Source organism: Pygoscelis adeliae, unplaced genomic scaffold, assembly GCF_000699105.1.
Source record: "Pygoscelis adeliae isolate BGI_AS28 unplaced genomic scaffold, ASM69910v1 Scaffold124, whole genome shotgun sequence".
Classification (NCBI taxonomy): Eukaryota; Metazoa; Chordata; class Aves; order Sphenisciformes; family Spheniscidae; genus Pygoscelis; species Pygoscelis adeliae.
This window is the reverse complement of record NW_008824791.1, coordinates 3,917,301-3,933,313: the sequence shown is the minus strand read 5'-3', so window position 1 is coordinate 3,933,313 and position 16,013 is coordinate 3,917,301. Positions and strand designations below refer to the sequence as shown.

General features: G+C 37.8%; 1 protein-coding gene across 1 annotated transcript in view; it reads right to left on the bottom strand.

The window, feature by feature from the left end:
* EPHA6 (EPH receptor A6) overlaps positions 1 to 16,013 on the bottom strand; it is a 493,783-nt gene that overhangs the window by 38,411 nt on the left and 439,359 nt on the right. The window lies entirely within an intron of this gene.

The following is a 16,013-nucleotide window of genomic DNA, read 5'->3' as shown; positions in this document are numbered from 1 at the left end:
CTCCCTGAAAAGAGGTTGTAGCGAGGTGGGTGTCAGTCTCTTCTCCCAAGTACCAAGTGATAAGACAAGAGGAAACGGCCCCAGGTTGCGCCAGGGGAGGTTTAGATGGGATGTTAGGAACAAATTCTTCACCGAAAGGGCTGTCAAGCACTGGAACAGGCTGCCAGGGGAAGTGGTTGAGTCACCACCCCTGGAGGTATTTAAAAGATGTGCAGACACGGTGCTTAGGGACATGGTTTAGTGGTGGACTTGGCAGTGCTAGGTTGATGGTTGGACTCGATGATCTTAAAGGTCCTTTCCAACCTAAATGATTCGATGATTCTATATCTGCCTAAGGGTTTAATCAATAGTACTGCTCCTGTAATTCTGGGAGTATATCTGCACTGAAAAGCCTCTCTGTGTTTTAAAGTAAAATAAATTAAGCATAACCGTGACATTGCTAAAGAGGAATGGTTAGGTGTGGTGGCTGAGTTGCAAGATTTGGGCATAATCTTTTTTTTTTTTCTTAGAGTTCACTGTATATGTTTTTATGATGAATTTAAAGGGGATCTGTGTAGAGAGAGGTAAATATTTCTTAATTGTCACAATATTTTTACAGCTTCATTTTGGAGAAATGGGTCTAGTATGTTTTTGTCGGCTACAACTGACTTTACCAAATACACTTCTGCATTGGCAATGAGTGCTGCAGTGGGAGCAAGAGCATACATGCTCAAGCTAATTGTTCATGTTGAATAACAGCTTATCCACAACAAGAAGTATTTATCTTGGTGGGAGCACTGAAGAGTTGGGAGCTATTCAGCCTGAGTAAGGATAAGAAAGCTTCTAAGGAGATGCACAACACATTTATTATGAGATTTACCCTAGAGCTTTTTTTAAAGACTAGGGTGACTGCATTTTTATTCAAAAGGGTTTGCATTAAACCCTCAGATATGGATCTTCAAGAGGGAATTTAAATGAAAAGCGAAGTGCCTGATGGAAAAAGTGTGACAGTTTCAGTCAGAGGGTCCGATATAAAACAAGATACGATGAAAAGATAAAACAGAAGGAGCAATAATAGGTAATGCACTGAGAGTGAAGATAGAGGCAGTTAGAAATTAGAGTAGAAATGAAAGCACAGTTAGTGATGTGGTGTTATGGAAGAGGATGACAAGTCTCATCTCAAAATTTACTTCAGCTCATTTTAGAAAACCAGCGCAAAAATCAAGGCAGTAAGCATGGCCACATTACTAAGAAGAAAACTAATTCTTCCATGTGGTTTTAAGTCTTTATATGCCCTTCTTTAGTTCTAAATACTGCACATTTCTTGGTGAGGTCAATTAAGCATGTTCATCTAATGGCTTCCTTGCAAAGAAAAATTATTTTCAGAAAGCAGTGAAATCTCTGAAGTTATTAATGACTCAATTTGCCTCATCTATTACTTAACAAAACTGTCCCTAACCATCATTGCATGGATTGCTGACATTTGAACTGTGAACCAAAAGCCTCATATGAAATAGGCAGTGATATGAACTTATGAAACATTTTATAGGGGAGAACAAAAAGCCATGAGATTTCTTAAGAAAAAAGGTTCTTTTTTTCCCCCCAAACCCCCATAACTGAAAACAAAAATCTGAAGCTCTAGAGTAGAAAGGAGGGGAACAAGAAATCTAGAATATAAAATAACACATTTCCTTTTCATGCAGTAATACACAGAGTTAATACACATAGATTTTTTGAATTACTTTAAATATAATAAATATGAAGAAAGTTGTTTGGTTTTTTTTACATATTCTGACAATGAAGATACGCTTAATGTCAGGAGACAGAAGATTCTGCCACCTTTTAAGCTGACGATGATACAGCCACAGCGGGGCAGTCAAGGACAAGACATACGATTTGCTTCTAGAACGCTTCCAAAGTGCAAGGAACAGATCAAATATTTTAGATACTAAGGGCAAAATCCCACAGTGCTTAGTCAGGCAAAACTCCTGTTGAAGCCAATGGGAGTTTTGCCTGAATAAGTACTGAACAAAGACTATGATGTTTGACCTAGATTTATCAGAGTCATACAAATCTAGGTCTAACATGGTTTTAAGACAGACAACCATTGTGCTGCAATATTCCTGCAGCATTCTGTTAAAGGAAAACACAGAACAGTAAACTATTAATTTTCCCCCTCACCCCTCATGTACATAATGAAGGGAAGAACTCACAGCTGGGCAAGGAGCTGCTATCTTGAAAGTCTGCCAAAGAGCAAGACTAAAAAAGAATAAGTTTACCATTGCAAAGTTTTGGAAATCTGATAAATACAGAAAAGTGCGCAAGTGAGACTCCCAAGGGCTTGTGTGTGACTGAAAATAATCTGGCTTTCATTCCTGCAAGCAAACAGGCAACAATGAATAATTTCTTTCTATAGTTATCCTTCTGATTTAGGGCAAACTGCAATTCCTACATGGTCAGAGGAAATTCCTCTAGTTGATTTCACCAGGGATTAATTTAGGTGAATAACTAGGTCAGTCTTGTTCCTAAGATAACACTTCTATTACAGAACTATGAAAGTAGATTAAGTTTAACATATGTGTATATCTTGCTTCAGAAACTTCCTTCCGTAATTACAGAATCCCATTTACAACAACTTTGATATCGTGTACAGGAGAAATATTAGAATTAGTATCAAAGTGAGCAGAAAAATTCATAAGCATGCGAGATATGCATGTTTTTGGCTTCCTTTTTCTAGCTGATGTGAATATCAAACCCCTGACACCAGTAGCAGTCGGACCAGAGGATCTCCCTGAAGGGTGAGGGGGAGACAGTGGAATGTGAGTACTGCACATCGCAACACAAAAGCCAAAATCATACCAAGCTAAAACTCCACCCTTTCATATTTAGCTGGGCCTACCCCTTGCAAGATTCCTTTATATAAAGAGCAGTAGTTAAACAATGTGAAAAGATATTTCTTTTTTTATCTGAGAGCTCTTCCATCACTAATGTACCCTAAACCTTCTGAACTGTGCAATATCACCCAGAGAAGCGAATAGCTGTACTATTCAGCCAGATAATAGCTTGATACCATCTTTGACTGTGAAATTAAACTTAAGATTTTTAAAAGGCAGGTCCTTGAGAATGAAAAGCCTACAATTTTTATTACGTGTCAGTCTAGGACCTTGTAATCTTACAAAGTAAATGCTAAAACCCACAGTCAAAGTTCGGCCAGCTCCAGGTTTTGCCACCAGATATGAAAGAGTAGTATCACTTGCTTTGCCTCTGTTACATTTTCAGGTGAGGCAGTGAGGTGCCGTAGGAACAAGAACATACAACTGATTCTCTTTGATGAATACAGCTATGGAGAAGGTGACTCATACTGCAGAAGACCATGGCTCAGAAAACTACTGCACCTGAGATTTTCCTCAGTGTTCTGCATCCAAACCTATTCTCCTCATCCATTTTTGTAAAGCTGTATAGACTGGACTTCAGCATCTCCACGACACTGATGTGTTTCCCACAAAAGCCCCTACTTGCTCTCTGTGTGAATGACTATCTTAAGCAAACATCAGGTTATAACAAAATCAAAGCAAAAATAATATGAACGCTCCTTAGTTTCAGAAGTGTCAGGCTTTCTTTCCTCCTTTGTATTCCTGCAAGCCCTCTGCTCCCTCCTCTCCCTCATTTCTTGATTGCCTCTTTTTGGTGACATTATATATTAACACTGATCCTCATCCAAAAAACCCCCGAACCAACCAAACAAAACACCCCAAAAGTCCTCCATAAGTAAAGGAAGAAAAGGAATCTTGGTTTTCCCCAGATCTGTGTCTTGAAGATTGGATGTCAGAATTCCAGGCTAAAAATCAGTTAGGGTCAAGTCCTTGCTCAATTAACAGAATTTCTATTTTCTACATTACCATGTATTTTCATTAAATAAGAACATAACTATTGTCCCTAAAATGTTAATGCCTCTTTCTAATTTGATAAGTTTGAAATTGATAAAAGTCATTAGGAAACACAGGACTAGCTAGTCACATGCAAATACAGTGTAGGATAATTCCTCAGGAACCCAGAAAAAAAAAATCCCCAGAAAAAACAGGTGCATCCAAGTTTTGGATCGTTAGCACACAGGAATTCCCAATTCTAAAAAAGATAAATAAGACTGCATCACGGTCTAGCAGTGTTACTGAGAATTTTTGGTCTCTTCCAGCATCATAATTGTTTGCTCTCCAGCTGACGCAGCATGCTCAGTGCAAAACACAGTGCAAGCAGGGGAAAATTGAGATAGAAACATAAATGATCTCTTATAGCACCTAAAGACATAGTATGAGACTCCTTCTCTCAAGGTCCCTTTAAAATAGGCATCTGGCTGTGCCTGAAAACTGACTGCTTTTAACTAACCAAGTCTAACAGGTGGGGTTTTTGTTTTAAATTACTCTTATATGGGACTAGAATCAGGAATTCATTTGACTACACTCAAGGACATAACATAGAGGAATTACATCCTACTGTGGAATATGTCAAGATTGAATTATGATGCTTTACAAAAGCCTGGTGAAGCCAACTGCTTCAAATTTTCAACCTGCTTCAGATTTTCAACCCGGAAGTTTTCTATGGCTATATGCAGAGAAGTTACTTTTTACAGCAGTATTTAATACGGATTATAAATTCCCATAGAGAGTGGTGCAACAAATGAAAACAAAAAATCATCCAGATCTTATTTCCTTCCACCTGACAACAGCTAAATAATAGAGTTGGAGCTGAGCTGTTTGGATCACTGGACCTGAATGGTTTTCTTTTCCCAATGAATCACTTACCTCTTCTGACTTCAATATCACACAGTAAACAAATTTAGTTTCTTAACCTGTCTTTAAAAGGTACCAATAATTTTGAATGAGAAAAAACACCCCAGCATATGACTAAGCTACGTTCTTTTTCAAAGCTTTCAGGGGCTTGTTCCACTTGTTCTATATATCGGAATACTATAACCTATAGTAATTAGTGTCAGCTGACATGCTACTGAAAGCAACAGCTCTGACCTTAATGGGCTGACTTTAAACAGTATATCAGGAGCTGTGCATACTGCAGGTATGCCCCAATCTATTTAACACAGTACAGATATTTTATGATACACTACACCTTGGTCGATACTGTGAATATTAAGATACCAAGTAAACTGTGGTCCATTATTAGCAATAGCCTAACAAAACAGGTGTTCAAAGATTATATTCATTGACATAATTTGCAACAAAGCAATAACACTGATTTTATGCCAGTACTCCCACATTTTTAATCTTAAGTGTGGATGGTATCGTTCTAAGTGAACGAAGGTACTGCTAAAAATGTATAAGTACGTTCTGCATGTTTACAATAGCTTCTTCAATTATAGTTTGAAAGTGGCAATTCTGATTAAAAATTAAAATTAAACAATTATAAATGCATGCAATCAAGTCCATATGCAGCTAAAAAACCCAGCTGTTTGAAGATAAAGTCTGATAATTGTTAACTTAAAAAAAAATCTATCAGCAGTATGAGGAATTAACAATAAAATGCTCTGACTGCTTCTAGTATAAAGTATATAGTACATACATATGTATTAGTATACTGCTTAACTTTATTGGAATTGGTTTCCAGAAACCTAGCTAGAAGGGAGGAGAGCAGTGTGCACAAACAAGTTTCCCAGGTTCTCAGATCCAGCTGAGATGTCAATAACTTTGGTGCCTTGGTCAATTTGTAATCTTTCTGAAAACATCACCCGTAGCTTTCTGAGATTCATTGTCTTCATTTAACTGTTATTTCAGAAATGATTTTCAAGTGCATTGGCCTTTTTCCTGCCTCCTCTGTCCTTGCATAGCTATTTAAGATTTGCTCAGAGAAGTAGCATTGCCTATTTATGTGGGTTCAATACCAGTAAGTTTTGAATCTTATACCGAAGCCAGACTTAACATTCATGATTGTGAGATGCCACTGTCTGGGGGGAAGGAAGAGCCCTTTCCCCCCCCCACAAGCTATATAACAACAAATAAGGAATGATCATTTCCCCCCAAATAACTTTATATAATTAACTGGTAGAACATCTAGAAACACCAGCCTTGGTGATGTTAAAACCAGCCAGTGCTTTGACACACTTGATGAATAATCCTTCATTCTAGGCTATGGCAGAAGTAAAACATATTTATAATTTTCTTCTTAGGCAATGGAAGGTATTATTTAAGTCCTGCAGGGAAACTGACCCTGTCTCTGCCTTCCCCAAAGTACTAAACAGATCATTAGGTCACCAGAAGCAATGGCAATTATAGTTCTGAAAATAAGAGGATATTTTTTACATTTAAACATTTCAAAATATAAGTTGTCTGGAGGAAGGAAAAAAAAAAAAAGCACTTTGCAGCTTTATGCAGACCTTTATCTCTATAAAAAGTTGTCATTAAAGAGAGACAATCAGCAGGCTATTAAATACCCTGAAGGCAACGGTCACAAACAGCCACCTTTTGAAGGATGCCAACTCTAGAGGCTCCCTAGCTTATCCTCATTTCTTTTCTCAATGGCAGTCTCTCTTTATAGCCGTACTTCTTTTGCGTTCCCTACCAGCAGGGACTGAGCAATGCTGCGATCAGCTATGCAGAAGGAAGTTTAACAGCAAAACGGGTCTCCTAAAAGAGACTCTTCCCTTTGCACAGGTAGCGTGTTGTATAGCTGCTTCATGTCTTTGGCTGGCCACGTACGCTCCAACAAACAGGTACACTTCAAACCCATTAAACAAATCAGTATCTCCTCGTAATGAAACTTGAATTTCCCAAAGAAGAGACAATTGCATATTATGGGATTAAACTACAAATTGGAAAGCAGATTTTTAAACACAGATACAGGACACACAGAAAGTTATATCAATAGTTTTCTAAATTCTGTCTGGAACCTAACAACAAAGAATGAAATAAAAAACAATGGTCCCGTAAACCCTTACCTAGCCTTTGATGATGCATATCTTATTTAGTGTTTCTTCACATCTGAATTAAAAAAATAAAGCCAGGTAGTATTCCCCTAACGGTGTGTGACAACTATAAAGCAAAATCAGAAACTCAGCACTGCAGAAAAATGTAACAATGAAAAATAACCTTTTTTTGCTTTTGAAAGTAAACTAGGGATCAATTTTATTTGAAAAGGCAAATCATATCACTGCACTCTGAAGTCAGGTAGCAAAACATGAATTAATTCAATTAAAATACATTTCCAGGTCAGCATCTTGGCATTCAAGATCTAGCTGAAGAACCTATCTAATTTAATCTTTCATATGTTGGCTTAGAAAAGCTCTTGGCCTGGTGTTTTTCATTTGCTCTATTATTGCTTGCTTTTGATCATAGCCAAACTATAGTGAAATTGCAGATGCATTTTTGTAGGCTAGTTTTCTCCTCAGTTCTGTTCCATGATCTTCTATTGTGTTAGCTGTTATTTAAGCTGATCATTAAGATCCACTCCAGTGTCTTTTTCTTACGATTTTTTTTTTGAACGAAGAAGTTTTGCATCAGTCATTTTATGGACAAAAGTTACCTTGGCTAATTTTTGTCACTATTTGCGCTGCTAAAATACTAAATGATAGTCTGCCTGCTTACATTCTCTTACCCTTTTTGATCTCTGCAATGTTTTCCCCATATCAGTGATTTTAGTTACATTTGATATTCTTTATTAAGTTTCAGTAGTGCTACATAAAGTGTTTTAAACTCAGCAGATTTATATGCTTGCCCTGATCTGCCTGTTTTTACTGCTGTACACCATTTCTCAAAATTATTCCTAGAGTTTTTCTGTTGGATTGTACTCCACTACATAACCGTTTCTATTTGGATTGTGATTCCCGCAGTCTCATTTTGTTAACATTTTCACTAACAAATGCATCTGGCAGAATTAAACTACTTAAAAGCAATGTCTTACTGAAAAATCTTGAGCATGGGATGATTTATTTTGCAACCATGCAGCATGTGGCACAGAATTTCACTGTGTGAATCCTGCACAGCCCCTTCTGAATTAGTTAGGGCATGTCTGTTAGACAGGTACCATCCTGATTCAAGGACTTTTACAAATAGAGATCCTGCACATCCACAGACAGTTTATTTTATTGGTTAGAGTTACTCGTACTGTTTGAAGCAAGAATTGCCGTAGTGAATCAAACCCAAGGTACTCTAATCTTGTAACCTGCGGCAGTAGCCATATCAGATCTTTCAGAGGAAGGTGTGAAAGCTTGAAAATAATCCACTCTACTACTTCTCTCTTTCATATTTGTTTTCTTCCTGTCCTCCTTCTCTCCCTAGGCTGAAATATGAGGTTTCATCTCTCTTTAAAATTGTTATTGACTGCAGTAACTGGATATTATTTCTTCCTAAGAATATTCAACACACCCCCCTTTTTTTTAAATAAATCTTGTTGAAGTCTTGGCCCAAATGGTTTTCTGTGGCAATCAGCTCCATAGTTTAATTACACACTGTGTGATAAAGCTATTTTCCATCTTTAAAATAGTTTTGGATTTCCCATCATTTAACTTAATTGGACGTAGCTTTATTTTTGTACTTTATGAAACAGGAGTGTACAGTTCTGACCTAGACCATTCGTTATTCAACAGTGTGTTTCCAGTGATCATTTGAGCCAAATTTTTAGCCTAGATATAAGACTCACTGATGTGAATATCTGCATTGCTCTTGTCATCTCTGCAGTAGGCAGGTACATTTTCCTGTTAATCCTCTGGAATAGTGGCTGTTTTAAACAGTATTCACAGTCAGAGCTAAACAGATCTTTTCTGAGTGTTGGGATACGTCTCGTAACCCTAATCCCTATGCCTTTCCTTGCTACAGCAGTTACCACGAGTTCAGTAAAAATACATATGCAGTGAATCAACAGAAACACTCCAATAGTGGAGTGGGTTTTCAGCCTGGGGTATATCAACCCTCAAGAGTCTGTGGAATACTTTAGTATCTTTCAGAGATCTCTTTAAAGTGCAATGTGCTATACAAAAACCCACAAATGAGAAGTTTCTAACAAAGCTTGCATCTCCACTGGATAAGTTTCAGGAATCCGTGCATTAAGAAAGGTTGACAATCACTGCACCAAAATATGCTTTACTGTTCCCAGACAATATTATACCAAAAAATAATCAATGCAATCACAATCAGTATTAGATGTCACAAACAGATTCATCATTTATCTCCTAGATGCTCCTTCAATGACACTGACGCTTTAGGTCTCTAAGAAGTTCATTCTCAATCCTACTCTGTAAGTCATTTGTAAGTGCACGCCTCCATTTTTCATAAACACACTTACAGAGGACCAGAGAACCAATCTGAGAAATAGCAAGGACATACATGTAGAGTTTAGTACTCCAATTTGTTAATATGAAATTGGGAGGAATCAGAGAGATAAGAAGTTGAAATCCAAGCTAATAGAAAGGCACAATTTACAAATCTCCAAAAAGGCAGCATTTTTTAGACTGATTACAGCACAGCTTCTTTTCATTGAAAATTAAATTAGGTTATAATGAATGATGGGATGATGCTTTGAAAGTCATATTAGGAATGAAGTGCAAAATATCACCTTTTTTACAGCCAAGATGTTAGGGCATACTCGTGTTGAGTTCATCAACATAATGATTTTGAGCATGAAAAAGTGAAATGCAAAATTTCCAACTGTGTTTCTCTGATAAATACATGTTTGGAGTGTCTACTTGGGGTGGGGTGGTGGGGGAGGAAAAGCAGGGATGAGAGGGCTAATATATTAAGTTTTACAATTAAATTCAACCATTTAATTTAGAAATCTCTCAGAATTAAGCTGCTTTTGATACTCTGTACATCTAAATACAAATTTTCATGCTTTTTTCCCCATACATTCTCAGAGCTCAAATGACAACTTGTTACAGTGAGGAAGACAATACTCACAGAAGTAGAAAGTTAGACAAAACGTGGAGAATGTAATTTTATATTTATGTCTCATTCTTGTCCTTGGACCTTCCTCCTAAGGGTCTGCCTTTATTGTGGTCTGTGTTATATTCTTTTAACATTTTTATTGTTACTAACTTTCAGGAGGGTTAAATAAACCAGAAAACCTCCTAAATGAACTTGGGATCACAGCTGGATAAAAGCTGAACAGAGAATCTACGAGAGTGGATGTATTAAAATACTTTGTCAAAGACATATCCTCATCTTCAGGGGCTACTATAAATATGCCAATTAAATAGCAAGCAACATGCCCTACACTGAATGAGTAAGTTTGGGACTTTCTGTTCCTTTTAAACATGTAGCTACTTATTAAAAGTCATCACACCTCACACTGTTAGAGCCCAAAAGGCAACAAGTCTTTTTTTCCAAGACACTCCTTCCTTAGGCCACTCCTCTCCCATTGGCCATTTGTCCTTGAGCATAACCTGAGCACATTTTATCTTTGTCCAGGCCAACACAACAGAAGACGGAGACTTGAAGGGGGCACATGCAGGGCCTCCAACCCCATGCATCCTCTGAGAGTGGGGAATGGGTCTGGCTGAAGCTGGCAACTCATGTGAAGGCGATTCATCTCATGACCGCTTGATACAAATCCCGTCACACACTTTGAACTTGTTACTGCACCTCCCATACACTGGCGCAGGCTGAGCACATTGGCACAGCTCTTATTAACTTCCTTCTTGACTTCTTGCACATGATCTGAGAAGTTAGCTGCTTTTTCAACAGAGTATTCAGGCAAGGTACCCCTATCAGGCTTCAGCCCAGCAAGGTGAAGTTGCAAAACTCAAGAACAAATATTATTCTTCTCACAGGGCATTAGCTTGTTACAAACCACATTAGCCCCCTCATTTTTTTAGCCAGTCTCTAGTGAGATCAAATGTAAAAAAGTCCTCCAGATAAGGGAAAGGCTTGGTGGGATTCCACACCATGTGCCTGGTTTCAGGCTGAGAACAAAACACGCTCATGATGCATCCTGCCTATCAGTATTTTTCTCTCATTTTGGTGATGACAAAATGTGCCGTTGTCACATTACATACAGAATTAACTAGTTGACAATGATGGTGCTCAACCTTATGTCACCAATTAGTTTTGAAGAAAATAGCTTAATACAGACCTTTACAGTACACAACCTCTTTTTCCTCTTTCTTTTACCAAATGGCTGGCAATAATCACTTTACTCCATTGTCCCCAGTTAAGTGGATTCTTAAATGTCTAGGCAATATGCTTGTCATAGCACTCAGGTAATTCAGAAACTATTGTTTGACATCCCAAATGAACTAGGAAATCATTTGCATCTTGTTTCACTTTTTAGCAAGTTAAACCTGCTCCCCCCCATACCCATTATTTGCGTACAAGTAAGAGAAAATAGAAAGTGTCTTGACATATGGAAATTATGTAACAAAGTAAATAATATTAAGTCCTCATCCTGATCCTCCTAAAGTCTTGCTACTTGTCAGCATTTATATAGATTACTGGCATCAATCTGCTTTGCTCCTCTAATGAATCTAATAAGCTTGAAATATCCATGGATGGGGTATTTTAAACAACTGGCTTGAGAAGAGTCAAACCCATAAAGTTCATCAAATGATCCACTAGATGCAATGCAATAGATGAATTATCTAACTAGTATTCTGGAAGTAAGAAAATATTTTATGAATTAAGGTTGAATTCAGAAATACAGCTGATAAGATAGAGAAATCTAGAATATATGTATCATATAATTCAGTTAGTAGCAGCTTTTTGTCTCACTAAAAATCAGATTTAATGCAGAATATTAAGGTGTCACCTTTAACAGAAATACCGGTTTAGTCCTTTTTGCAGTAGTGCTGCAGATCCTGTTCTGTTTATATACATATATACGTACACATTTTGCTACATGTAAAAAGTTTTCCTGGAGGCTCATGGTTCTTTTTGAAATACAGGTGAACCCTGCCTATGTTTTAAACTAAATGAATTTACATCTATGAATAACATAGTCTATCTAAAAGCAGGGATGCAAGAGCCTAGATGTCCCCTGTATTGACAGGAATGCTTGTTTATATACTAGAAATGTCTTTTTATGAGCTACCGTTGCCTTGGAAACCACTACTAAAAATGAAAATTTTGTCTCCATGGAAAAAACCCATGCTATTCAGTTATCCCAAAATTTACCTTTTCTTTTCCTGATCAATCTGAAACTCAAAGATTGGCAGTCCGATGTTCTCGGCTCTTAATTCCTCCTTCCTATTATAAAATTATATCTTGCTGTAAGTTTTGTGATTCCTGAGAGCAAACAGAGGCCAATCTCTTATTTCCTACCAACCCTCTTATCAAAAATATATTTACATTCTTTGTCTTAATAGGCTGGAGGACAAAAAACCCAAAGCCTTCACAGAAGTGAGAAAGCTGTTTTCTGAAATTTCAATCTTTTCATGTACTGTTTAAAGCATTCAACAGCTCTCCGACCAGTAGCGTCAGTCCAAAATTCTTGGGAAACATAATGGCCTTTAACTGTGTTATTTTGGGGCATTTGTCAGTTTTCCCATCACTACTTAGTTGAATATAGTCTCCTAAGTAGTGTTTCAGTGTGAGCACAGAATGTAGCCATTTTCCAGGTGGTTTCCTTTCCAGATTTTCCCTGTCAGTGTTATTGCTTGTCCTAGTCTTTGATTCCTGATTTTTGCCCTACATGTGGGAGGATGTGCCAATAGAAAGAATATAAGATCTATTCTAAACCAGCAAGTGAAGAGGAAGATACGTATGTTGGATGACAACAGGAAGACAGAGCAAAAGATGCCGATCATCTGACTCAAGGCTGCGCCTGCTCAGACATGGTAAATTCACAAGGTAAGAGGACCTTTCAGCTTATTTTTGTGAGGATGCAACCTGTTTTGCCACAGAGCATGACAGCTTTATAAAATTTGATTTGTCTTTTGCATCAATTTACAATTTTTCTGTCTGGGAATACATGCACACAGTATTAACCACAGGACCACAGATGTGTGGATATAAAATTCTAATTTTTGGCTTCCAATCGGCTTAGGTTGTCTTGTAGCTCTTGTTTCCAAAGAAAACATCCAATTGTACCATTCTATTCCTGACACCAGGACTAAGAAAAAAGGGGAATAAAAAAATATTCAGTTTCCTCTGAGCACTGAAAGACAGTGGTGTACTAGGAGATGTGAGCCTAAAAATAATACTGTTCAACATGCAGACATACTCTATGGATTTCTTGTAGCTACAGGTACTGGGCTGTTATCAAGAAAGATCCCTGTGGAGAGGAAACAGGAATTCTAAAAGCACCAGAACCTTTGTGAAAGCACTGAGGGTTTAACTTTCATACGGCAAAAGCACAGTATAGAACTAAATAGATGCTATAAAACCCTCTAGTAATACACGTGGCCTGCTGTTGGGAAGATGTTCATGATGAGAAGACAGGTCAATGACATAACGATGGTCAGTGAAAGCTGTGAGAAGACATGAGATCCAGTGCGGGGTTCTATTCTTTTCTGTTACCATGAAAGACTGCTTAAAGGGTGAAAGTCTTCACTGAGTCCTCCACAGCCACCGTGACAAAAATTTCTTTCTTTCCCCTCCCTTTTGGCCATAATTGTGCTGTGTTCCTTTAAAAAACTGACAGGACTATTGGACTCCCAACAGGGAACATCTACAGGACCTGCTCAAGGGGAGCAAGATCCGGCAGATGGAGCATATGGCAGGCAAGAGCATCCCACAGAAGACACGGCTATCACCAGATCGTACAGAATGACTGCAACATGGAACAGGGACTGGAGCAGTCAGTCTACCCTCAGGGATGAAGGAAAGACATTTCCCAAGGACCAGAGGTGACAGAAGAGAATTGGGCAGACTCAGCCACAGTGACTGAAAGTCTGGATGTGAAGACCCACTTGCAAGAACAGAGGGGGCTGGGGTTGAAGGAATGACTGATTTCAAATGCTTTTTATTTCTATTATGCCTGACTGATGCTTTGAATTCTTCCTATTTACAAAGTTTCTAGTTCATATTATAATGAAACATAGCATTCTCCCACCTGAGTGTCAAAGCTTTTTGATCTTCTTTGTGGAGTTCATGGTCGAAGCAGATTCACCTTAAACATCTGGCTGACACAGGGTCCTGCCACTGGCTATCAGCCTCTGTAACGTCCCCTCCTTATCTGTGGTATCCTGATGGACGTGCTATAGATACCTGCTTCTGGTACAGCATGTGGTTGCAACCTTGGAGGACTGAAGCTATGGCTCTGAGGCGGTCCACCTACAACAGCTGCCTCACAACCTCTCATGCTAACCAGCTAGGTGAACTGATAGGAAAATAGTAAGCATTTCATCAAAGCCTGTCCTATCTTTCAAGAAAGTCCTTCAACACAGATATATTGCCATGAAATATTCCTTTTTTTAACAACATAGCATTTCCTGATTAAAAGCAGCTCTAGCTATGATGAAAAAGGCAGGCACTAACCATTCTGAAGAACTAATTGTTCAGTATCGGTATCCATTAGAAACTTACAAGATAATTTGAGTCTTTCAGCTATTATTTATCATTTGGTATTTTTTCCTGAACCTAACTGGGAGAGACTGCTTGGCAATTTCCAGTGCCTTCCACCAGCTGAGCCGATTAGCCCGTGATCAGGGCTGAGCAATGTAAGTTAACTTGCCTGTCACTGAGGGCATTTGCTGCCAGCTGAGCACACTCACACGGACAATTAGCAAGGCTCAGCCAACATGTGATAACTTGTTAAGCTGCAGTAATGTTTATTTTTCCTTTCAAGCCTCATACTAAGAAGCAGTGTGAAGCAAAAGAGGTTTTGAGAACTAAATGAGGGAAATCTCCCCTATAAAGGAAAAAACGATATTCCCCCCCCCCCCGCTTGCATATTAATACTGATAGAAAACCTTGCAAAGTGACTTGTTTTGCTCTAGTCAGCTTGCGGTTCTGTGTAGACCTTGTTCTAAGAAGTGGAATTTACAGTGAATTTATCAGAACATCCCTATTTTAGGCCTAAACTAAAATATATAATATACATAAAAGATCTGTAATCCCATTACAATAGCTATATTGAATTCAATAGATACACCAGAGTACTTACTACAATACAGTTAAATTAGACGAGTTCCTTATTTTGGCCATACATCACTTTTTAAAGTGAAATAGAAAAAAAGGTTGAAATAAGTTATTCAATGCTAATTTATTATCTCTATTAGAATTCTGTCACTGTGCCCTATCATGGGAACATACAAATTCTGTGTATTTTGTGAGAGTACTGATGAGAACGCACTCTGCCTCTGCAATAATTTTTGTTTCAGTGATAGATACAAAAGTTACTTGAAATCAGCTTATAATTAGCTATGATTCTTAATATTGTGGTAGTAGTTATAACAGGAATGCAATTGAACATTTTGGTACAGTGAAAAAAATGCCGTATCTGAACTTGTAATTTTATTAGCACCACACTCCTTTCACTACTTTCTTCATACTGCAGGTGCAATTTAATATTTTCTTCTAAGTCAAAGTTGAACAAGCTTCTCTATGTTCAACAATTTTTCACCTCAGTGGAAACCGCCCCTCCAACACCACAAACCAAACCAATCAACCACCCACACCCCATTTTCCACTATAACAATTTACTTGCATCACATAAGGAATTTAAGTATTAATGAAATGAGACTTAAACCTGGAGAGAAAGGTCCTACATATCCTTTTAGAAGGTAAGCTTAAGTAAAATAAAATTAAAATTTGAATTTATGAATGCAAGGCTTGACACTATGCTTCCAACAGTGGAATTGGTGAGATTCTCTCCTCCCCCATCCCTGCCTTTTAAAAACACATCTTTGCAAATGAATACAAGTTAGCAGAAGGGGAGATGATGTGGAAAAAAATCTAAACAAAAAACAAACACAAAACCCAAGCAAGAATGGAAAAGGTCTCCCACTTATACCTGCATGTTTGATTAAAAAAAAAAAAACCCACAACAAAATTTTTGCCAAAGTTTATTATACATCCCTTACACAGCCAAAAATCAAAACAGCTTCCCTTAAACACATTGGCAGTGCTATTAAACCACACAGATGGAGAATGGAACAA